We start from the raw sequence: 26139 nt of genomic DNA on the forward strand, positions 1-26139 counted from the left end.
GAATACAGGCTGAAACACTGGTACTGGGTGCATCTTTATAATGGTTCAAGAAGACAACTCATCACCACCTTCTCAAGGGGATTCAAATCCAGGCAATAAATAAAATCAAACTGCAGATGCCAGAATCTGAAACAAAGATAGAAATGTCAAAATAACTCTATCAGCTTAGTAGAATCAGTGGAAAGAGAAATTGGTTAAGGTTTCAGGTCAAAGACCCAGCACCAGAACCACATCTCCTTCTTGTCTTGATCATGACCCTCGACTAATTCTGCTTTTTCAGGGAAATGATAGGAAAACAAACAGTGTGTACTTTGTTGGCACCACAACAAGGGAATCTTGCATCTTGTACAAATCATAATATTGCCAGCAATGGTTCCATACTCTTAAAAAAATGGAAAAATAAAAATAAAACAAGATCTTGGCTGGAGATGGTTAGAGTGGACACAAGCAGAAATAAATGTTCTGATATTTTAAGGTGCGCTGCACTCCACCACTGATAATGTTCACATACACAGCCTCTCTTATTCAGGTGTCGCAGTCCACATTGCTCAAGGAGATTCACAATGTTACTGCATCGTCTGTCCTCACGTTCCCCACCAAATCTTACACCAAAGGGCACTGGTGGTCCAGCAATGATATTCAGTTCCCTCATCCTTCAGACAGAAGTTAAACTTGCAAAAGGATGATTGGTTTACCAGTCTCTTCCATCTGCTCCATTCAGGCTAGTTCTCCATGCAAGTGGGTGTTTACAAGTACAGTGCTTCACTGGGATGGAGGAGACTACCTGCTAACAATAAGCAGAAAGGCTACTTTACGAGCAGAGGCTATGCAAAATCTTCTGGATAATCTCACCAACATTCCATCAAAATGATTATCAAGGCTCTGTAATGATCAAGTGCCAGTGATAACATTGACCATAAGATATAGTTGGAGATGAGTTGTTGCAGCTAAGGGTAGATTCAAAATGGATGCCTCAATGAGGTCATGATTATTGTAGGTAATAAAGTATAGCTGTTATAAAAATAACCCAAGTTTCTTTATTACAATTAAATAAAAATCCTCTTCCCTAAATAGGAGAGAAGGAAGAGCAGGAACGTTGATGAGAGGAAGAGGGGATTCTCATGATGTTCTCAGTGTATCATTGCACTCGATCCTCCACTCCAATAGCTCAGAGATAGAGATCGATACTTCAAAGGAGTAGATCAGGTTTGTGGTGTGAAGACAAAGGGGCCATATATCTGGCACTAGCTAAATCCAGTCTGGCAAGAAGCACGGGGTATCTGGTTGAAGGATTCACATGAGGGTGGGTCCAGGTACTTGAACTGCTCCGGACGACTCAAATGAGGTTTTTATGCTTTCACGACAAGGCCAACGCAAATGCAAAATGAGACGGCAAGTGTGTTATTTGGCTTATCTGAATGAATGAATAGAAGACATGGAGAAGTGGAATTTTTGCAAAGAAACAACAACAGTAGGATTCTTTGAGGATATAATGGGTGTGGTGGATAGAGGAGAATAGGTTGATGTTGTATATTTGGATTTCCAGAAAGCGTTTGATAAGGTGCCGCACAAGAGACTTCTCAGTAAGTTACAGGAAAGTGGAGTCCGGGGACGTATTTTGGCCTGGATTAAAAATTGGTTGTCTGACAGGAGGCAGAGAGTCGTGATAAATGGGAGTTTTTCAGGTTGGCAGAGAGCGATAAGTGGAGTGCCGCAGGGGTCAGTGTTAGGCCCACAACTGTTCATCATTTACATTGATGACTTTGAGGAGGGGACAAAATGTGGTGTAGCCAAGTTTGGGGATGACACCAAATTGAGTGGAAGAGCAAATTGTAATGAGGATGTGGAGAACCTGCAGAGGGATATAGTTAAGCTGGATGAGTGGGCAAAGTTCTGGCAGATGGAGTACAATGTTAGTAAGTGTGAGGTTATGCACTTTGGCAAGTAAAATAAAAGAGCTGAATATTATTTAAAGGGTGAAAAACTACAGCATGCTGTTGTGCAGAGGGACTTGGGAGTGCTTGTGCATGAATCGCAAAAAGTTAGGTTGCAGGTGCAGCAGGTTATTAAGAAGGCAAATGGAATGTTGGCCTTCATCGCTAGAGGAATTGAATTCATGAGTAAGGAGGTAATGTTGCAACTGTATAAGGTACTGGTGAGACCGCACCTGGAGTACTGTGTCCAGTTCTGGTCTCCATATTTGAGGAAGGATATACTGGCTTTGGAGACGGTCCAGAGGAGGTTTACTAGGTTGATCCCTGGGATGAAGGGGTTGACTTATGATGAAAGATTAAATCGTCTAGGATTGTATTCGCTCGAGTTCAGAAGAATGAGAAATCTTATAGAAACATATAGAATGATGAAGGGTATGGATAGGATAGATGTAGGAAGGTTTTTTGAGCTGGCCGGGGAAACTAAACTGAGAGGACACAGTCTCAATATTCGGGGGAGTAGATTTAGGACAGAGATGAGGAAAAATAGTTTTTCCCAGAGAGTAGTGAATGTTTGGAATTCTCTAACCAGGGAAGTGGTTGAGGCTGCTTCATTAAACATATTTAAAATTCGGTTAGATAAATTTTTACATGATAGAGGAATTAGGGGATATGGGGAGAAGGCAGGTAGGTGGAGTTAGGTCATAAATTAGATCAGCCATGATCGTATTGAATGGCGGAGCAGGCTCAATGTGTCATTTTTGGCCTACTCCTGTTCCTACTTCCTATGTTCCTATGTTCCTATGTCCTGTTACATCGTCCTCAGCTGTGGTGCAGGGATACTGGAGAGCCTTTCTGCCTGTGTGGGAAATGGTGAAGGTCTTACCTTTATCGAGTGGGACAACGGTATGACTCCATGCAATGATTTCTTCAGCTCGATGAATATACAGGTTCTCGAGAGTGTAACTTTACTCAAAATTAGTAGGATGTATTTTCATTTAATATTTACATTTAAAGTACTTTAAGGCATTACCACCATTAAGAAAAAATGACATAATTAATTGTAATGTGTCCTTTATGGAACCGATTATGCAGAGATAAATCACACTCGCGGTAGCTGCTGGCATTGCCATCCCTTACCGAGGAAAGGTTGAGGATGTGCTGATACTCAACTGTGATTAATGCTGAATTTGGAGTGACACAGTCCCCTTAAAATCTGGAGCCTCAATGTCTAACTCTAAATCAATTCAAGTTTCAAAAGCCTGGAACTCAGCCCAGTGTGCCGAATCGTTCGATCCCTTCCTGCATTCGACTGTTTTCGACATTTTATTAGCCTACTCATACATATTGATGCTGAATCAAATTCCTGAATTAGAAATACAGTTAAACCCCACCCCAGTATCCGGAATTCAAACAATCTCGAGCAACTGGCAAAAAAAAAATAAGGATAATCCATTTTTAAAAATTAAAATAAATAAAAAATAAACTAAGAGTGAGAAAATATGCAAGTTTAAAATGGTAAAAGTTCTCTGAAGGAACACTTAATCCTTCAGTGAAGATGGGAGAAAATATTTAGCCAGTGGAGTTCTTTGATCGTGCTGTTTGAATAAAGTTGTGTTTGAATAAAATGTCATCGCTGAAGATGAAGAGCTGGTTGGTGCTGCTCACTGTCTCATTATCCCTGCTTAATAAGAGAGTCTTTATCTTTATTTGTATATTAGTAAGGCTTTAATCTCTTACTATTAGAGAAAGAGAAGTGAGAGTACCGTCAGAGTCATGGATTCACCTTCTGTGCTCCCACAGCTTCTGCAGCCAAACAGAGTCCAGACCAAACCGTCAGCAGCCCAAGCTCCAGATCCGAACCTCCGGCATGATCAGGAACCCTTCAGCGCCCTCAGTACCCTCTCGTATTTCAGTTCCAACACCTGTTGCCCCATCAGCCAGTCTTGAGCCAGTCTCCAGCAGTCTGCAGCCCTTGTGTGAACCGTGGTTGCCAGCAGCTTGCAGCCTGCATGGGTTCCTCACCTCGAGTCGCCAACAACCCGCCACCTGTGTGTTCTTCAGCTTCAGAGCCTCTCACTGGTCCACCACCATGAACACCGTCCCATGAGTTCTTCTCCTTCTCAAAAAGAGGGTAGTTTCCCCCCCCCCCCCATTTTCTGGTGCCCTGTACCAGTCCTCTGCTTCCCTAGAGACTGTAATTCCTCGTGGCTGCTGCCAATTATAGGTGCCACCATCTTAGGCACAGACCCCGGCATTTGCTGTATTTTTTTAAAACTCCGTTGGCTCCATTTACAGGCTGTTTAAAGGCTGTATGGAGCTGACAGCAGTTGATCTGTGCAGTTGAACACCTCTGGAGCAATCTGACTCCTCTCACCGCTCTCTACGGGTCGGCACCAGCAGCGGCAATGCCATTACAGAAGCTGCTACAGCGCCACCATTCTTTACAGATTCTCTTCATGGTGTGGATTGTGGGGGTTCATATGACCAGGCCCGTCTGGAACGTGTTGTGAATATTGTCATGTGACCTCTCTGGATGAAACCTAGTCAGAAGCCATCTCACTTACCAATCAAGGGTAAGATCTGCCCACTTGTGGGGCTGATGCGTTATTGGACCTTGCATCTTATGTGTGATTGGTTCTCCAGTGGTCAATCAATGGTTAGATCTGCCAACAGGTGAGGCAGGTGTGCGATTGATCCTTGTAAGAATCTCTCTCTCTCTCGCTCTCTCTCTCTCTCTCTCTCTCTCTCTCTCTCTCTCTCTCTCTCACTCTCTGTTCTTGCTGCTCTATAGAGACCATCACTGAACTCCAGGCTGCCGATCATAGGCAGCTCCAGTGGGCTGAATGCAATGGGCCCTTCTCAGATCCCGATCCATGGGTAATGCTGGAGACCAGGTTCATTGACAAATAGTAATGAAATGGTGGCACACGAGGTTACAGCGGCCACTTCAGATCCTGACAATGGTAAAATCCTCCACCCATTGCATTTGTATCTGGAAGCACTCATCAAAGTACAAAACACAAATCAGACACTCAAATTTAAGGATCAGATCAGTAAGATTCTGTGCAGTTTAAACCGACTGAACACAGACTGCTGCAAACTGCAGAGTTGATCATGGGAAACGTGTGGGAGGCCATCGAAAGCTCTTCAGCCATCTTACTCTCAAATGTAAGATGGCTGGAGAAGAAAATAGATTACTTGGGCTGCATGTGAACCAGAGAGAACTGCAGGGCTGCTGTGCTCTGGTGATTGGAGAAACATGGCTCCAGATCATCATTCCAAGCTCAGTGATTCAGCTGGATGAAGTTATCTCATTCAGGGCAGACAGAGACGCTGCTGCTTCTGGCAAGCCTAGAGGAGGGGGGGGGGGGACTGTGCATCAATGAGAACTGGTGCACCAATGTCTCTGTTGTGAAGACCTTTTGCTCAGCAGACATAGAGGACCTCCTGGTGAAATGCAAACCTTTCTACCTTGCCCAGGGAATTCTCAGCCACTCCAATTGCTGCAGTCTACATTCTGACTACAGCAAATGAAGGTGAAGCCATGAAGGAGTTTACTGTGCTGTCTGCGAAGCCCAGATGTCCCACCCAGATGCTGCCATGATTGTCACTGACGACTTCAATCGTGCCAACCTGAAAACAGTCATACCATAGTTTCAACAGCACATACGCTTCGCCATCAGAGGAAAGAACACCCCGAAATGGGTGTACATAAACATCCCTGGTGTCTACAAGGATGCACCTCACCCGCACCTTGGAAACTCGGATCACATATCTGTCCTGCTAATCATGGCATACAGACCGCAGGGAAAGAAAACTAGGTCAGTTCACAGGAAGATCAGGATGTGGCCAGAGGTGGGGGGTGGGGGGGTGGGGGCATAGGAGCTCTGCAAGACTGCTTTGAGACCATGGACTGGATCTGTTTCAGGGAGGCGGCCACCTATAATGTTGCTGTGAACAGTGACTGGTTACATGAGCAAGTGCATTGAGGATGTCACCGAGATTAAATGCTTCACAACCAGGGCTAACCAGAAACCAAGGTTGGATGCAGAGATCCAAGCCCTTCTCAGAGCTCATGATGCTGCCTTCAGAACAGTGGATAGGATGGCACTAAAATCAGCCAGGGCTGAACTATCCTGTGCAATTCAGAAGGCAAAACGTAGGTACACAGGGAAGATCCACAGACAGCTGTGTGACACAGAGACATAAGGCTCATGTGGCAAGGGATCAAAACTATAAAGGATCACAAGTCTACCTTGCAAGTGAAGGAAAATGTTACCTCCCTTCCAGACAGACCGAACACCTTCTATGCACAGGTTGATGAGAAGAACAGGACGACGCTGAAGAAAGCCCCATGTCCCCTCATGAACTGCCCCTCCCTCTCCCCCCCTCCCCTGCATAGCTGCAGCTGAGGTAAGAAAAACCCTATCCAAAGTGAACCTACACAAAGCAGTGGGATCAGGCAACATACATGAAGAACTGTGCAGACCAGTTGACAGAGATCTTCACAAGCATCTTCAACGTTGCACTGCAGCAAGAATCATTACCATATGGTTCAAGACAGCTACCATCATCCTGCTGGAGCCCAAGAGGGCAACAATAACAGGCCTCAATGACGACCGCCATGTGGCACTGACCTCCACCATTATGAAATGTTTTGAGCGTCTAGCATCACTGCACGCCTCCCAGAGATGCTGTTCTCATTTCAATTCACCTATGGAAGAAACCATTCCACAGATGATGCTATAGACTTGTCCCTTCACTCTGACCTGCCCCACCTGGAGAATGACACCTCCTATGCCAGGCTGCTCTCCATTGACTTCAGCCTGGCTTTTAATATAATCATTCTCCAGAGGCTGGAGGAGAAGCTGTCTTCAATGGGACTCAACATCTCGCTCTAATTGGATTCCGACCTTCCTAAAGGAATGACCACAGTCTGCCCAGGTCGGTAGCAGAACGTCGAGCATCATCACACTGAGTACTGGTGCACCTCAGTGGGGGTGCGGGGGGAGGGGATGTGCTCAACCCACTCTTGTTCATGCTACTCACCCATGACTACATCGCTTGATGTAGTCCAACTGTAACATCATGTTTCCAGATGACACAACAGTAGTTGTTCTCATCAGCAACATTATTGGGTTTCACTATAGTGAAGAAGTAGAAAATCTCATGAAATGATGCAAGGGTAACAATCTGAGTCTCAATGTGGACAAGGCAAAAGAGATGATTTTGGATTTCAGGATGACCAGGAATGACCATCCTGCACTACACATCAATAACTCTGCAGTAGAGAGAGTGGAGACCACCAAGTTCCTTGCAATTCATTTAACTAGTGACCTATTGTGGACACTCAACATCTTCTCATATGTCAGGAAGGCACAACAATGACTGCACTTCCTGAGAAGACTGAAGCAGAACAGGGCTACCGGCCACCATTATGTAAACCTTCTATAGCAGTTGCATCATAGCGTGGTATGTTTACTGCAGAGAAGTGGCATGGACGTCAATCCAGTGGACCATAAGAGCAGCAGAGAGGATCACTGGAGTCTCCCTCCACTTCGACGTGATATACCGGGATCGTCGTCTGAAAAGAATATGCAAAATCATTGAGGATCCCTTCCACCCTGCACACAGCCTCTTTCAGGTACTCCCATCGGGGAAGAGACACAGGAGCATCAGAGCCAGCACCACCAGGCTGAGGAACTGTTTCTTCCCACGGGCAGTGAGAATATTGAACGACCATAGGAACTGCTCACACTAACCATCTCATAGTTCTGAAATAACATCTATTTATTTGGATAGATGAATGCTTCTCCTGCATATGTAATGTCTGTATGTGCATTATGTCTAACTTCACTTTGTATGTCTACGTGTTTTGTACCGAGGACCGTAGAATGCTGTTTCATCGGGTTGTACTTGTGCAATCAGATGGCAATAAACTTGACTTGACAATTGATAAACTTGTTAGATGTAATTAATTTAATGTTTATAAGTATGCTGTAATTGCTAATGGTAGAGCAGGGTGGTGGGTATTATGTTTTTAACCCTTGTGTTCCCAATCAGGAAATGACAATGTTTAGCAGTGATTTATCTGAAACCGATGTGTAGTTATGTTTATGTTATTCTTAGTTGGCCTGTGAGCCTTTTTGTGAATTCCCCTGTGTATAATGTTACAGGCCCAGAGGACCTCAAAACCCAGCAGCAATCTACATTCACCAGGACAAAAGGTTACTTAAACAAAAGTTGCTTTTAATTTTCTTTAAACATATAGAATCACACTTTTACTTATTACTATTAACCTAACTTAACACCCTTCTAATTCCAAGCATACGTGTATGTAATGTTTATTAGTTAAGGAAAGTTCTTTGATTTGATAGTCCAGTCATTCACTTCTCACTTCTCCAAGTTCACCGGTATCAAGCAATTCTCATACTGTGCACAGAATTTAACATTTATGAATTTTCACCAGGGTCTGGTACTCAAAGGTAAATGGTTAGCACTCAGGAAGGTTTTCAGAGAGAGATCTGTTTCTTATTGAACACACACACAAACTGATTTCCTCCGATCAGCCACTTCAGTGTCTTACCAAGGAAACTTGCCTCATCATGGGTTTTCCAAATGATAACCTGTTCTTCCCCGTCACCACAGAGGTCCTCTTGTTTCCCTTATTTCAGGAGAAACACTCTAACCAGCCATTTCCTCTTGTAAAGACTACAAGGGTCTTTCAACAGGCTGAACTCAGAACTCACAACCTGTCTTCAAAATGGGGTTTTTCAACAAGTCTGCCAGCTTGCCATCTTGCAGCCTCAAAAGCCACTGTAGAACTTACTTATCTCTTTCTCTCAAAGAATCCTGTTTGTTCTTTTCTCTCTCTCTCTCTCTCTCTCTCTGCTTATAAAAAGCAGAACCCCTCCGAAGGCTCCAAATCTAATCCTTGAAAGATCTTTATCAGCACTTTGAAACTGGACCATTTATTTGCGCCTGCTTTTTAAAATTCCTTCCAAAACAGTTCCATTGTCTTTTGTAAAGCCACTGGTGCCTGGATATCTGGCTTCGGCCAACCTCTTGCATTTTAAATGAGATGTGAAGTGTAAGTATCTGTTTGTGAAGTGACTGACACTAAACGCCCCACAATCTATCTCTTATAAAAACATATTTATTTATATAATCCATAACAGTAAATAAAGACCACTGTTAATAACATGTCCAGTCTTGATTCTCATTGCACCTATTCTGAACAATGTATTGATGATAGTAGGTCAAAGACACTGTCTGATGGCTGGAAAGGGTCCTTAATAATTCTTTGAGTCCTATTGGCATATACATGGAATTATGGACTTGATCCCTAAGTCTCCTCTATTTGTGAAGATTCCAAGTTCATGGCCACAAACATATCCAAAATGTCTTTGTAGTAGCACAAAGAATTCAAACTGGTCCACCTCCCACCTCTTGCTTCAAAGCCCAGCAAAATCTGTAGAAGCTTTAAAGCTGTCGAGAAGATCCAGTGTGACTGGGAAAATACAGCATCGCACTATGATAAATCGAGGGATGGTGCCTACCTAAATTGTTTTAAGAGGTGCATTAATTGCTGACACTACTCTTCAAGATTGTTGCAGGTAATTAATCGCATGTCGAGGTCTTAATCATTAACAAATACAGACCTTCTCACACTTTATAGCTCCTGTGTTACATAATAAATCAGCTTATCCAGCATCAGCTTATGATGAAAACAAATTCAATTTGTTCCATGAAGTTTAATATAAAACCCATTAATGCAATGTCTTTCAGCCAATTGCCTTCCACTGGCACAACATACCTGACACAACACAAAGTGAATACTTCACCCCATTTATTACCAGCTTCCACTATTATAAATCAACATTTGGAAGGGTCTTAGGGAATGAAATTTAAATTGCTCTCTCAGAATCGACAGCTGATTTTAAGTCTGTCTGATTTTATTTTCCATTTGACTTCATTAGATAGGAAACACAGTCAGTGTAAAATCAGTAGTTAATTCCTTAACACAAGCTTTGCACTGCTATCCTGGACTAGTTTCTCCTGCTTAATCTCAGAGAGCACGCACCGTTTAATCAGTGAAAAATAAATCATTTCAGGTCAGTTTGTTTCATCTGCCAGGGGTTGAATTAATCTGTGGAAAGTCTTTTTCTGTCAGATGAAATGTCTGTTGTTTCAACAATTTTTAGCAGTGGTTGTTGGTGGGGTGGATGTTGGGTTGAGGGCAAGGCAGGGGGGAGGGCCAGTTGAGCAGCAAAGGTTAGAGAATTAAATCAATGGTACAAGGCTAATATGACATGCATTTTTTGCCCTTCTGACAGGAATCATGACTGGATTGTACACACAGAATGAACTTCTCATTTGACTTGTCACCTTAACAAAGATTTTTACAATGATAATAGTCCCTTTCACACCACCAACCTTCCAAGGAAGTGTCATATACATTAACGATCTGGATGATGGGGTGGTAAATTGGATTAGTAAATATGCAGATGATACTAAAATAGGTGGAATTGTGGTTGATGAAGAAGGTTTTCAAAGACTGCAGGAGGATTTGGATTGCTTAGAAGAGTGGGCTGAAAGGTGGCAAATGGAGTTTAATGCTGAGAAGTGTGAAGTGCTTTATTTTGGAAGGAATAATCAAAACAGGACATACATAGTAAATGGGAGGGCATTGAGGAATGCAGTGGTGCAGAAAGTTCTAGGAATAATGGTGTATTCATTCCCTGAAGGTAGAATCTCATGTGGATAGTGAGGTGAAGAAGGTTTTTAGAATGCTGGCCTTTATAAATCAAAGCATAGAATACAGGAGTTGGGAGGTGATGTTGAGATAGTTCAAGGCATTGGTGGGGCCAAATGCCTTGAATACAGGAGTTGGGAGATGATGTTAAGACAGTTCAAGGCATTGGTGGGCCAAATTTGGAATACTGTGGACAGTTCTGCTCAACGAATTATAGAAAGGATATCAACAAGGCAGAGAGAGTGCAGAGCAGATTTATAAAAATGTCACCTGGCTTTCAGAATCTAGATTACAAAGAAAGATTGAGCATATTAGGTCTTTATTCTTTGTAGCGTAGAAGGTTGAGGGGAGATTTGATAGAGCTATTTAAGATTATGAGGGGCATTGATAGAGTTGATGTGGATAGGCTTTTTCCCTTGAGGGTAGGAGATATTAAAACAAGAGGTCATGAGTTAAGAGTTAAGGGGCAAAAATTTAGAAGTAAGATGGGATAACTTCTTTACTCAGAGAGTGATATCTGTGTAGAATGAGCTTCCGGGAGAAGTAGTGGCGGCAGGGTCCATGTTGCCATTTAAGGAAAAATTGGATGGGTAAATGGATGGGAGGAAAATGGAGAGTTATGGGCAAGGTGGAGGTAGGTGACAGTACTTGGTTTGGTACTGACTAGAAGGGTCGAGATGTCCTGTTTCTGTGCTGTAATTGTTAAATGGTTATATGGATAAACTTACCGGGAATGCGGCACTCGGGAGCCTTTCGCACTGCACCATGATTTACCTGGTTAATTGACAACCTGGCATTTTAAGGGGGGGGAAGTCCCACCTCCAGTGGTAACAATGCAAGAGCAGGGTGTGTTTTCACACCGGCAGAAGGTGATTAGTGAGTTAACTCGGCCAGACTCTTGACACTTTCCCCACCAAGTGTTAGAGGCCGGTTGAGTTTTAACTTGCCCTGCCAGGTTGGGACATTTCACACCACATGTTTACTGGGAATGGACCCACTAAATGAGACGTTTAACACACACGAACTGAAGTGTAGCATCAGCACATTTCTGATTCTCTTTAAATGCTCTGAATCTCTGAAATTGCAGTATTACATGGTGGATACAATTACTGCCGGAAGTAAAGTCTTGCTATATTAAGACTAAGTACATTTTCAACAATGATGTTAATTACTGACAATTTCTCTGGGGCGGAAAATTAAATATTACAAATAGGGATGAGTTTTGATGATAGAGATTTTACGAATGCTCTTTTTCTTTGTTTATTTTATGAAATTAGACTACTTTTTCTCTACTTCTTTCTCAACTTGATTTGGCACCACATTGATGCATTCCATGTTCAATCCTTTTTCATGAAAAGCAGTTAATATCTCACTATTTCAATAGTACTGGTTAATACAATACCCTTTTGTTTTCTGTTCATTCAGAGCCCCGATTCCCCTTTCCCTTGATATAGTTTTACAACCTCAACACTTTTAAGATATGTTCAATGTCAGGGATGGTATGGTCAGTGTAGTGGTTATGCCTTTACAGCGCCAGTGATCGGCACGGGACCTGGGTTTGAATCCAGCACTGTCTGTAAGGAGTTTTTATGTTCTCCCCGTGTCAGTGTGGGTTTTCTCCGGGGGCTCCAGTTTCCTCCCACCCTTCAAAGTTTTACCGATGGGGGGTGGTGTAGGTTCATAGAGTGTAAATTGGACGGGATGGGCTCTTGGCCGAATTGGCCTGTGACAATGCTGTATGTCTAAAGAGAATGCAGTATTGCCTCCGAGCAGAACAATCCATTGTGACAACTTGCCTGCAATTATTTCCACAGTGGCCTACAGTGGCAGAATGTGAATTAGTGTTGGTTCCCTGCATCTTGTGATGCAGTAGTCCCCTGACGCTCTTTAAATTAGGGCTAACCTGACGCAGTAGCACTCGGTAAAGTTCCCCATGATTATTGTATTGTGCCTGTTGTGTGCACCTCCAATTTCTTGATGTATGCCATAGTCGGAGAATTAAGGGTTATGGGGAAAAGGTGGGTAGGTGGAGTTGAGTCCACGACCAAATGATCATCAACCATCTTATTGAATGGTGGAGCAGATTTGATGGGTCAGATGGCTGACCTGCTCCTATTTCTCTGTTGCAACGAGGTGGTGATTTATAAATAAATTGTACCAATGTTTCCTATCCGTGGCTATTTCTTTGCTCCATCCACACTAGGAAGAAAAAACAGAATGATATACTTTGGTTACATTTTTTAATCAATTTGGTTTATTGCAATAATTATATCTTAAATGTTTCTTAAACGTAGGTTCACTATTTGGTTCCAAATACAATTTTTTTTAAAAGTAATTATTCCCATGGTCTATTTGGTGCCAATATTTAATTCAGATTTTTTTCTCCCAGAGTTAATGGATCATGAAGTTTCATTTATTTTGGAATTAAATATTTTCATTAATAATATTTAATGCTCCCTTTGCTCTGACCAATCTTATGCTGTTTCTCTCTGTAACGCTGCACTTCTGCACTATGTGGTAATGAGTATAAGACATCTAACTGGTTTGCTCTCTAAACAAATCACTGCATCTTGGTGCATGTGACTATATGCTTGAATTCAAACTTAAGCATGTTCGGCCTCAAAATTCCTTTACTAGAACAAATTGCTGTATGTAACTAAAGGGCTGACTCATCAGTTAGAAATGATCAATGCTCAAGCATTTCATTCCACCCCACGTCATCCTCACAATTGCCAAGGTCCTTTTATCAGGTGAATACTGAAGCAAAGTACAATATTCATTAAGGACCTCCCTAGACTCCATACATTGTCACCCCTGATAGGTCCTATCCTTACATGATGCATCCTCTTGTCTGGCATCTGAAAATTGATTGTCTGTTGCATTGTATTGTTAGGCAGCTTTTGTACCAGGTCAGGAGAATGTTATCTCGGTTTTAATGCTGCATGGTATTAATCGTGATAAATAAACAATACCTGATACCTGACCTGAACTGATTGTTTCACTATCTGAAAATTTCATTTTATATTCAAATCTTCAATCATCTTTCACCTCAATCCTTTCTAATCAAATAATATTCAGATCTGTGGTAAACCACTGTAATGCATAATTATCTGGTCAAGCCACATCTATTGGCCGGTTGTACCAGTGACCCCTCCCCACAGGCTCCTCTATAAAGGTGACTGTACCACAGCCCCCTGCAGCTCAGTACAGGGTAGCCTAACGGTAGGGATATGATATATTCTCAAGTGAATTAAAGCCTATTGGTTTCTCCACAACAGTGTCCTGAGTGCTTGATGGTGCATCAAGATCCATATGTGTTTAGGTTGAAAAATGCATGATGCCACAACAGCTCATATTAAAGTCCGTACATTATAACAACATCCACTCTTTGTAATATGATGTTCTGTCCAAACCTGGCATGAAATAGTTTTATGCAAAATGTAACTAATAATTATACAGTTATTGTACTTCTTATCATATTTTTTTAAATAAATGAAGCTGATGTATCTATTTCTGTATTTTTTGTTCCAAATAGTCATGGACAATACTAATTCTACCAGAAGCTCAATGAAATAATAGCATTCCAATGTCATTGAGCAGCAAACAAGTTTTCATAATTACTTAAAAAACGTGTGTTAACTTGGACATTCTAACAATAGGCTTACTCGTATGTGAGAGTGAGAGGAATGGGAGCTGATCGAGGGTGAGAGCCACTGTGGAAAAGCAAAATGTTGGGTGCTTATGGAAAGATCCGAAAAACATTAAATTTGTTTGCGATCCCTTGCAAAAGTGAAGAAAAAAAACGTGCCAAGTGTTTCCATTTAGGCGAGCTAAAAGCTTGCATCCTGCAAAAAAAATATCGTGACCCAGGAATTCAGGGCTTTAATGTATTTCCCATGAATTGGTGCAAATCATCCCTTCCCAAGAAAACAATTGGCTTCTATATTTTTAACGAGTGCTTTTATTTTGTTTCCCAATAACCTCTACTTTGCCTGTCAACTCAGATGATAAAATGATCCCCCAATAATCACTGAGGTTACCATCATCCCAGGTACCCTGTGAGATACCTCTGCTGTTTTCCCTTTCCCGATGCTTTATTCCATTTCTTGCCACAAAGGGTCTGATGCAGTGGTCAACCCATGAACTGGACAATGATATCCAATGATGCTAACGTGTTGTGTGGACAACATGGCATAATGCTCATGAGATCAAGCCATATGTTGACTGTTCAATCTAACAGAGCAGCTACATTTCCTTCTCGTTTTATTTTAAATTGCTAGGAGCATTGCATGAACAAATGACCATGCCATTATGTGGAAGAAGGTAAAAATTAGCTGTATTGAAGAGGAATGAAGTCCTTCATCATGAATACTAGCATGACTGGCTGCATTACTATACAGGGATAGTTCAGCAGCAGATTAACATGGATATGACCTGACAGGCACATTTGACCCACAAGTTGGAAGTTCACGTGTCAAAGGGTGGACCAATTATTATTACTGATCTTGTCTTTTTGATCTTAAAGTTTGTTTAGATGCCAGAATTGTTCCAATTTGGCAAAATTAAACAAGATTTAATCACTTGTCCAAGGGTACATCACATGAGATTTCTTCTGTCATAGCTGGGCCAGTTTTCCTGAATGCAAATGTATGCGAGCAAATCATATTACAGTTAAAAAAAGCTGAATCGACAGTCAAGTCTCTTGCAGCCCAAATGATTCTCCCAACATGTATATGTGTAGCACAGCACTCGTCAAAACCTTTTACTGTACCTGCTACATCATGACATCAGAGCTTAATTAAAAATTGCACGAGTAAGCACTCAGTTCCATCGACATTTAACTTGTTCACTACCATAGCGTTAAAAACATTTTAAGCTCTGCTCTGACTGAAGGGGAAAAACCCCTTGCATTGAGAATTCAAGCAATCGGCAGCCTCGAGAAACTAGAAAAAAAATCCATACATTAGCTTTGTCTGGTGCGCAGAAATCAGTGGATCATGAGGCAGTGGATGATTTAGTTAGGTAGTGTAAGTCTCACGCAACTGGAAAATACATTTATCCAGCATCTACCAATCTCCATGCTTTAAAAATTGCACTTCATTCATGAGCACCAAGCTGAAGAAAGAGTATTCCAACTTTGATACTTAACCATATAACCATATACAGCACAGAACAGGCCAGTTTGGCTCTACTAGTCCATGCCGGAACAAATCCCCACCCTCCTAGTCCCACTGACCAGCACCTGGTCCATACCCCTCCAATCCTCTCCGCTCCATGTAATTATCCAGTTTTTCCTTAAATGTAAATAATGTTCCTGCTTCAACCACCTCCGCCGGAAGCTTATTCCACATCCTAACCACCCTTTGCGTAAAGAAATTTCCCCACATGTTCCCCTTATAATTTTCCCCTTTCAATCTCAAACCATGGCCTCTGGTTTGAATATCCCCCACTCTTAATTGAAAAAGCCTATCCACGTTGACTCTCTCTGTTCCTTTTTAAATCTTGAACACCTCCATCAAATCCCCCCTTAATCTTCTACGCTCCAGAGAAAAAAGCCCCAGGCTGCTCAACCTTTCTCTGTAACTGAATCCCTGACATCCTGTCAACATTCTCGTGAACCTTCTCTGCACTCTCTCTATTTTGTTTATATCTTTCCTATAATTTGGTGAACAAAACTGTACACAGTACTCCAAACTTGGCCTCACCAATGCTTTGTACAATTTCATCATAACATCCCAACTCTTGAATTCAATACTCTGATTTATGAAGGCCAACATTCCAAATGCATTCTTCACCACTCTATCGACCTGAGTATCAACTTTGAGGGTACTATTTACCATAACTCCTAAATCCCTTTGTTGCTCTGCACTCCTCAATTGTCTACCATTCAATGTATATGACCTATTTAAATTTGCCTTTCCAAAATGCAACACTTCACACTTATCCATATTAAATTCCATCAGCCATTTCTCAGCCCACTCCTCTAGCTTTCCTATATCTCTTTTTAAGCTACGGTAATCTTCCTCACTGTCCACAATACCACCAATCTTTGTATCATCTGCAAACTTACTTATCCAATTCACCACCCCTTCTTCTAGATTGTTAATATATATAACAAACAATAGTGGACCGAAGACCGATCCCTGAGGAACCCCACTAGTCACCGGCCTCCAAGTTGACAAACAATTTTCTACCACTACTCTCTGACACCTCCCATCTAACCATTGCTGAATCCATTTCACTATTTCCTTATTTATACCTAATGCCTCCACCTTTTTACGTAACATCCTGTGGGGAACTTTGTCAAAAGCTTTACTAAAGTCTAAATAGACAACATCCACAGCCTTTCCTTCATCAATCTTTTTCGTAACCCTCTCGAAAAACTCTATAAGGTTTGCTAAGCATGATCTACCCCTGACAAAACCATGCTGACTACTACCTATCAAAACCATGCTGACTACTACCTATCAATCCCTGTTCATCCAAATGCCATCCCTCAGAACACTTTCCATCAACTTACCCACCACAGACGTCAGACTCACAGGTCTATAATTTCCAGGCTTACATTTGGACCCTTTCTTAAACAGCAGAACAACATGTGCCACCCTCCAATCCTCTGGCACTACCCCCGTGACCAGTGACATCTAAATATCTCTGTTAATGGCCCCACTATCTGTACACTAGCCTCCCTGAGTGTCCTAGGGAATATTTTGTCCGGTCCGGGAGATTTATCCACCTTTATCTTTTTTAACACTGCCATCACTACCTCCTCGGTTATCCTTAAATGATTCATAACCTCCCCACTATTTTTCTTTACTTCAACTGGTACAATATTTTTTTTTTTCCCTAGTGAATACCGAGGAAAAGAAATAATTTAAGAATTATTTAGAAATCATTACAGTACTTACTTGAAAGACATTTGACTCCAGATTTTGTTCGAGGCCACTTTTCCAGTATCTGTAGGGTTTGCCTAAAAATGGTTAAAGCAGACCATTCCCAATTTTAATCTTCTTAACAAGACTGTTGAAGATTCTTCTATGGTTGGTCAGTTCGGACCATGCCTATATTTCTGAATTGTTGCTAAGAAGGCAAGGACCAGCAGAAGCGAGCCCCAATCCATGTTGTTCTGATCCCATTCTTTCTATTTGTTCTACTTCTTCACCACACTGTGAGATGGTTGGGCTACTGTCAATGAGGTCAATGGCCACATCTTTTCTCTAAGTTAGGCATAAGTGCTGCCATCGGGAAAGAGGTGTAGGTGCCTCATGACCCACACCGGCAGGTTCAGGAACATCTGCCACCATCAGACTCCTCAACAACAAACTCAATCAGGGATTCATTTAAGGACTCTTACTTCTGTACTTTATTGATTTTCTTTTTTTTTAAATTTTCTCTGTGTTGCACAGTCAGTTTGTTTACGTTCACTATCTGTTTACAGTTCATTTGCTTACATGTTTATGCTGTGTTCAGTTTTTTTTGTATTGAACTACCAATTAGTGGTAATACTATCATGCCCGCAGGAATAAAAAGAATCTTGGGGTTGTGTGCGATGCCAAATATGTACGCTGACAATAAATCTGAAATCTGATAAATGCTTGGTGATTAGAGATTCCCAGAAGTATCTCTCTTGAGTAGATGGGTGATTCTGTGCAGCAGCTTCACAAGAGAGATGCATGTATCTCATTTAATAAAACACCTCGTAGCTCTAACTTATCGATAAATCTCCAGCATCTCAGATAGATGCTGTTCAAGCTGTTGACTTTGGTTTAGGCACTGTAATTAACCGAAATTAAGACCTACAAGCCATTTCAGCCCGCCAGCCTGTGCTGCCAAATTACACCCAATTGACCTACAACCCCCGGTGTGTTTCGAACAGTGGAAGGAAATGGGGAAAATCCACACAGACACAGGGAGAACATACAAACTCCTTACAAACAGCACAGGATTGACACCTGGTCCTGATCGCTGGCGCAGTAAAAACATTGCGCTAACTGCTAAGCTAACCATAAAGTCGGGTAAAAACTACAGAGGCCTGAACATATGAAGTACTCCTCTCCCAAACCTTCTTCTTATTGTTCATTTTACTGCTCTGCTTCTTTCACTCTTATCTTGGAGCGGTACTGACGATCATAAGAAATGGCAGTGTCTCAACTTGAAACTACAAGTTGAAGACTCCATGCGCATGATAAGAAGGGTGTAAAATATCTCACGTCAAAGAACAAACGATTATCTCAATGACTTGAGCACGACTGGTTTGTCTGGCTAAAGGTCAGTTTATTTATTTGTAAATATGAATTGTTTGCCTGAATGCGTGTGATATCTGGTTGTGCGCCTGCATGTTTTGCACCGAGGATCAGAGAATGCTGTTTCGTTGGGTTGTACTTGTGCAGTCGGATGACAATAAATGACTTGACTTTACAATACATGAATAAATCATCAGCTGGACAGACTGTCAGTCAGTCAGACAGAGTGACAGAGAGGTAAGCTAATAGACAGAAAGTCAGACATTTAAGCTGATAGAACATCAGCTTATTGCTTTTTTTGCTTTATTTTTCTTTTTCATTCTTCTTTCCCATGAAAATATAGCTGTGCAGTACCTTTGCCAAATGAAAGGATGATTAATTTATGAAAAATGATCATTCTTTTACAGAGTGTGCTCTCTGGGAGAGAGCATTGGGAATTCTCTGGATGCTGTTTCCCTTTTCCAGAAATATGTATGGGACTGGCTGCTGAATGTATTCCCAGATTTCACAGCTGCTGTGTGAAGTTCTGCTCAATCGAAGTCTGAGCTCAAATCTGATGGGAAGCAGCTTTCATTTTGAAGATTTGCATCTGACATATGTTTTCTCCATGCAGCTCACAACATCACGAGAAGGGAGAATAATGATAAAATGCGTACATCGGCAGTAGATTTTTCATTAATCTCTCATTATGCTCCCCTTCTGAAGGTGCTGACTACATATTTGATCAATGGAAAATATGCCAGAGAAAAGGAAACCGTATCAAGAATTCCCAATAATTTGAATGTTCTTTTATTTCTCTGGAAGGAGCTGGAGAACTTAACAATGCGAAGGAGATGATTCAATCTCCAATGAGGCTCTTTCCATGTCAACTCTGTAAAATAATTTTATCTCCCTTACCATGCCAAGTTTCCACACAATTCTTTGTACCATATCAACAGTCAATCAGAAATGGTGTATCAACTTATAACAATAATAATAATAAATCATGACTGTTAAAAGACCCTTTGATAATCATTTGAACTGACAAGAACTGAACAAGGTAAATCACACCAGCCCACAAACATTATTATATCAGAGATTGGATTGTGGACATATCATGTTGACAAATATTTAAAAAGCATTGCACAATCAAATGTCTGACACAATGTGTTTTTGTGAAAAGGAGGTATATTGTAATAAAATGAAATACAGAAATCCATTAGATTACACTACTAGTTGCCACATCTGATGGGAAATAATTTTCAGATAACCTCTAATTTGCACGCAATGTTTGGATATATTATATAAAGATTGGTGTCTGGACAAACTGTTCAGTTGGTCATTCCCATAAAAAACATTCTTCAATTATAGATAACAAGGTGGAATATATGGGATTATCAGGGGAGGAGTTTTGATGGATTCCCTTGCTCCTGTTAACTTAATCAGATTTGAGTTCCACCTACTTTTGCTTTCCAGTACTTCACTGCATTCATATTGAAAGAAATGTTTTTCTTATTATTTAAAACACTTCCTAAATATTAAGCAATTATTTCTTTCCTGACTAGAAGGAACTTGGAATATATTTTGGAATTCTGTTCTGAACAATAGGGAGGAGGGGGCTGGGGTGGGGTGGGGTGGGAGGGAGGAGTGGCTGATCTGAAAGGAGAGAGTAACTTCTGCTGTTTCCAATAAACAATACCATTGATTGAGTTGATGTTCAATATTTTACAGTAAATTGATGAATATATTTTTCTTTCCTCTTTATGCATTTGTGTCTTTTTTTTCAGTAACATATTTTCATGCTCAAACTACCAGTATATCAGGGCAAAGAGTCATAGTAAATCCAAAAGAAGAAATAGCATTAGATAGAGAGAGAGAGAGAGAGAGAGGAGAGAGAGAGAGAGAGAGAGAGAGGGAGAGAGAGAGAGAGAGAGAGAGAGAGAGAGAGAGAGAGAGAGAGAGTGGCTTTGGCAGCCAAGGCAGGAGAATGTTACTCTTGCAGGATGTGGGTTGCCAGGGAAGCCATTGACTTCATCTGCAAAACCAAGTTAAAGAATTGGAGCTGGAGTTGGATGAACTCCAGAACATTCAGGAGGCAGAGGGGGTGATTGATAGGAGTTATAGGGAGATTATCACACCTGGGAAGCAGGAGGAGGGTGGATGGGTGACAGTCAGGGGAGAGAAAGGCAGGCAGTGCAGGGCTCTATAAAAAGGTAAGTTCAGATTTTTCTCCGCAGATTGAGCCATAAAAACACCTTCAGAATGGAGGCCTATGACTAGAGGTGAGCCTCAGGGATCAGTGCTGGGCCCATTGTCGTCATCTATACCAATGATCAGAATGATAACATGGTAAATTGGATCAGCAAGTTTACTGATGTCACTAATATTGCCGGTGTTGTAGACATTGAAGAAGACTTTCAAAGCTTGCAGTGGTATCTGGACCAACTGGAAAAATGGGCCAGAAAATGGCAGATGGAATTTAATGCAGACAGTGCAAGGTGTTGCATTTTGAAAGGACAAACCAAGATAGGAGATACATAGTAAGATTAAAAGAGTGAAGAGAAGATTTACTAGGGTGTGGCCATGTCTTCAGGAGTTGAGTTACAGGGAAAGATTGAACAGGTTAGGATTTTATTCCTTGGAGTATAGAAGAATGAAGGGAGAATTACAAAAGGTTTACAAAGTTATGAGGGGCATAAACAGAGTAAATGCGAGTAGGAATGATAAATACAAGAAGGCATGGATTTAGGGTGAAAGGGGAAAGTTTTAGGGTGAATATTTGGGGAACTTCTTCACTCTTCACTCAGAGAGTGGTGCGAGTGTGGAACAAGCTACCATCTGATGTGGTAAATGCGGGCTCTCTCTTAAGAATAAATTGGATAGATACGTGGATGGGAGAGGTTTGGAGGGTTATGCAATGGGTGCAGGTCAGTGGGACAAGCGGAATGATATTTCAGCACAGTCCAGAAGGGCCAAGTGACCTGTTTTGTCTGTGCTGTAGTGTTCGATAGTTCTATATGGATCTAAACCCAGATCATTTTCAATTTCATTCTGAGACAATGCGCATTTTGATAACCTGACATCAGATTCGACAATTAAACCGAATGAAAGAAGAGAGTGTTCCTGACAGATTTATGTTTGAAACCCATGATGGAGTTTGCAGCTTAGGAGCTTACATGCAAGAATGTGAGTGGCTTTAGTGTCCATTAGTAAAGTGAGTTTATATTTTTAATGTGAATCGAGGCATTATGAAAAGCAAAGAAGTGGAGCTTCCTTTAGTCAGATTACATAGAGAAGGTATGACCTTATTTCTCTTGCAACAGTAAACACATTTTGACATTTTATCACGAAATTCCAACTCGTATGCAAAACTGGCATTGCCATCTCAATTCTCTGATGTTTCTTGTGCTGGAAAGTTTTAATTAAAAAGGTCATCCTTGATGCAGTCATTCTAAAGTTTAAAGTTATGCATCACAGTTTTCCTATATAGAACCAATACACAGGATGTGACAATTGTTGGCTCTAATGTCATTAATGTCTCACTAATAAAGGACTGCTGTTGGTTTATATTTGTCTGGAACTAGTAACAAGCTTAAGGCACGAGTAAAAACCATCTTTGTTTCAGATTAGATCTTTTTTTTCTGTTTGCCTTAACATGTTCAATGATACGTGGGCTATTTTCCAATGAGGAACTTGCACCATAACAGCTATGGGCGCAGCTGTAAATATAACCTGCCATGCGAGGTGGGAACATTGATGAGAGTGAGGACATGTGCTCACCAGTGTGTTTGGCTATTCCCCCACACAATGAACTGGCACAATTGAAGCTAGAGGGGGTGTGGGCGGGTCTGATGGCGAGCGATGGGAGGGGCACAGCACTTCGCTTGGGGGAGCAATGCCTGCGAACGCCCCCCCCCCCCATTGTCACCGGCCCTGAATCAGCTCCATGCTTTTGGTGACATTGAGTGTGACGATGTCGTTGGTGCACGATTCAGCCAAGTTTTCAATCTCCCTCCTGTACCGCGATTCATCCCCTTCCTTTATACAGCCCACTACAAAATTGGAACTTTCTTGAACTCTCAAGGAAAGAACTTATAAGCAATGCAAATGGGATGCCAATTAAAGTCTCTGAACAGTAACATTATTGACTCCCATTCAAAATCTGCCAACCTTAGCAGTGAATTTTCAGGATTATGGGAAACTGATTAGAGGTAGAACCTCCAATATTCAGAGGTAAACAAGAACATCTGCAGATGTTGGGGTCTCGTGCAGTACACAAGTGCTGGAGAAACTCACCAGGACAAGCAGCAATATTTTGACCCTGAGCCCTTCTTTCAGGAGTGCCAAGAGTGGGGAAGGGGAGCAACACAGACTAGCAGATGTAATAGGTGGACATAGGTGAGAGGGTAGAAAAGAAAAAGGCTGGTCGGGGGGAGAGGGCAGAAGGTTAAGAAAGATAGCTCTCCAATAGGAGAAAGAAGGAAAGGGGATGGGGAACTGGAGAAAAGGAGACAGAGAAATGGGGGGGGAAAGAGAGTGACCTGGGAGTGGGGGGGGGGAGGGGATAACAGAAATTGGTGATACCGCCTAGTTGGAGACTAGGAATGGGATATAAGGTGTTGTTCCTCAATTTGCTGGTAGCCTCAACTTGGCAAAACACGGGACCATGGGCAGACTTGTCAGCGCAGCAGTGGGATGTGAAATTGAAGAGGTTGGCCTCTGGGAGGTGCTTGCTGAGGTAAAGGTGCTAAATGGAACAATCTCCCAATCTGCGTCGTCTCCCTGATGTAGAGCAGGGTGCATCAGGAGCACTGGATTCAGAAAATGACCTAAACTGATTGCACGTGAAGTGCTACTTTACTTGGAAGAACTCTTCGGTCCATTGAGTTGTGGTGAGCGAGGAGATGTAATTGCAAATTCAGCCGTCACATGGATAGGTACCAATGGGAGGATTTGTAGGAAGGGATGAGTGGGTGAGGGAGTTGCAGAGGGGACAATCTTGATGGAAAGCAGAGGTGAGGGGAAGGTGAGTCCTGTTGTGTGATCCCATTGTCTTCATCATCTTCATCATGGCCCATCCCTTCATGAGCGAAGATGAACACGGTGCCCTGTAGCTCTTCTGCCCTCACAGAACTTTTTGTAGTTGTTGGCACATTGTGATGTGCCACTACGAATCGTGGAATGCCATGCGGTGTGATTTTTTTGGAGAGGCCCTCCCAGTCGGTATGGGTGACATGGAATGACTGGAGATCATGCTTGATTACGTCTTTGTAGTGAAGACGTGGGCGGCTAACAGGATGGGGAGCATCTGGCTGCCCACAGTAGAGGACATCTTTGGGCAATCGGCCATCCTTCATACAGACAATGTGGCCAGCCCATCGCAGGCAGCCAGCACGGATGATTGAGTAGAGGTCTGTACTTCCAGTCTTCTCCAGGACTTGGATGTTTGTGACTCTGTTGAATCATGAGTAGCCTAGGATGGATCTAAGGCAGTGGAAATGGAATGCGTTAAGGCGGTGGTTCTTGCTTTCTGTATGTGATCCAGGATTCACAGCCATAGAGAAGAGTACTCAGCATGCAGGCTTCGTAGACTCGGATCTTCAACTTGGTGGAGAGGTGGCAATTATCCCATACGCAGATACGGAGGAATCCAAAGGTAGTGGATGCTTTTCCTATTGTAGGTGGTTGAAATTATGGAGAATGATATGTTGAATGAGAAGATTGGTGGAATGGTTGGCAAGGATGAGGTAAACCAAGTCCTTACAGGGTTTTGACTTTGGATGTCCAGTTCCTATATACCCAATAAAGATAGTCTATATGCCCTCTGCTTCTTTTTCTACTTCAGAACCAGTATCCCTCCACCACCACCCTCCTCCACCACCCTCCACCACCACCCTCCACCACCACCCTCCACCACCACCCTCCACCACCACCCTCCACCACCACCCTCCACCATCTGGCAGAATTTATTCTCACTCTCAATAGTTTGTCCTTTGACTCATCTGACTTTCTCCATCAAAAGTGTTGCCACGGATACCCTCATGAGCCCCAGCTATGCCTGCCTTTTTGATGGCTATGTGGAGTAATCCATGCGGCAAGCCCACACAAGCAAGGCCCATCAACTCTTCCTTCAACTACATCGATGCCTCCTGCAGCCTTGATGAGTTCATCAGCTTTATCCACTTTGCTGCCAACTTCCACCCTGACCTCAAGTTCACTTGGCCCATCTCTGGTAATTCTCTCTCCTTTCTCAATCTTTCTGTCTCTATTTCAGGAGACAAATTATTTGCAGATTCCCACTGATTTTTCAGATACCTCCACCCCACCTCTTTCCACCATGTATTCTGTAAGGATTCTATACCTTTCCCTCAATTCCAACTCTGCCACATCAGCTCCCTAGAGTGGGGCCTTCCATTCCAGGGCATCTGAGATGTCTTCCTTCTACAGAAAACATAGCTTTCTCTCCTTTGCCCTTAACTCAGCCCTCCTTCCCAGCTCCACTATTTCCCACACATCTGCCCTGGTCCCTTTCCCCAAACCTTCTCCTCCTGACCCAAAGCAACAAAAACAGGGTTCCTCCCATCCTTACCTACCATCTGACCAGCCTCCTCATCCAAGGTTTCATTCTCTGCAATTGCACCCACCATGGGATCACACCACCAGACATATGTTCCCCTCCTCTCCAATATTCAGAGCTACCTTATCCAAATTATGTCTGTGGTGTAGGCTGTTAAGTTAATCAAAATGGCTAGCACAGTTTCTTTCTATTACTTATGTGCAGCCCGTCGGGTGAGATGGCCCAACATCATCAATCATTGTGCCTGCCATCCCACTTATTTTCCTTTATCTTTGTGGTTATCTTGTATGCAGAAATTTTGTGCTTGCTGTAGGAGAGATCCTTCAAGATTTGGCACCTTCTCCAAACATCAGGATTGCAGTTGTGACCTTGTAATTCTGCTCTTGAAGGAAACTGTGGAAGTGGATGTGCAGAATTTCATAACGTTGCTTTCATTTTATTTTTGGCCAATTTCCTGATTTCTGTCAAAGGATCTAATGAGATCTAATATGCACGATGAATAGCATATGTTTAGACCACCAAAAGAAGATGAAATCCATTTTCTATGCTTAAACAGTGGAATATGTTATTTTGTTCCATTAACAGCCCTGGTATCTGGCACCTCTGGGGATAGTTAGGTTCAGGTTAAGTGTATTTTCCGATTGCTTAAGA

The sequence above is a fragment of the Narcine bancroftii genome, chromosome 3, assembly GCF_036971445.1.
Source record: "Narcine bancroftii isolate sNarBan1 chromosome 3, sNarBan1.hap1, whole genome shotgun sequence".
Classification (NCBI taxonomy): domain Eukaryota; kingdom Metazoa; phylum Chordata; class Chondrichthyes; order Torpediniformes; family Narcinidae; genus Narcine; species Narcine bancroftii.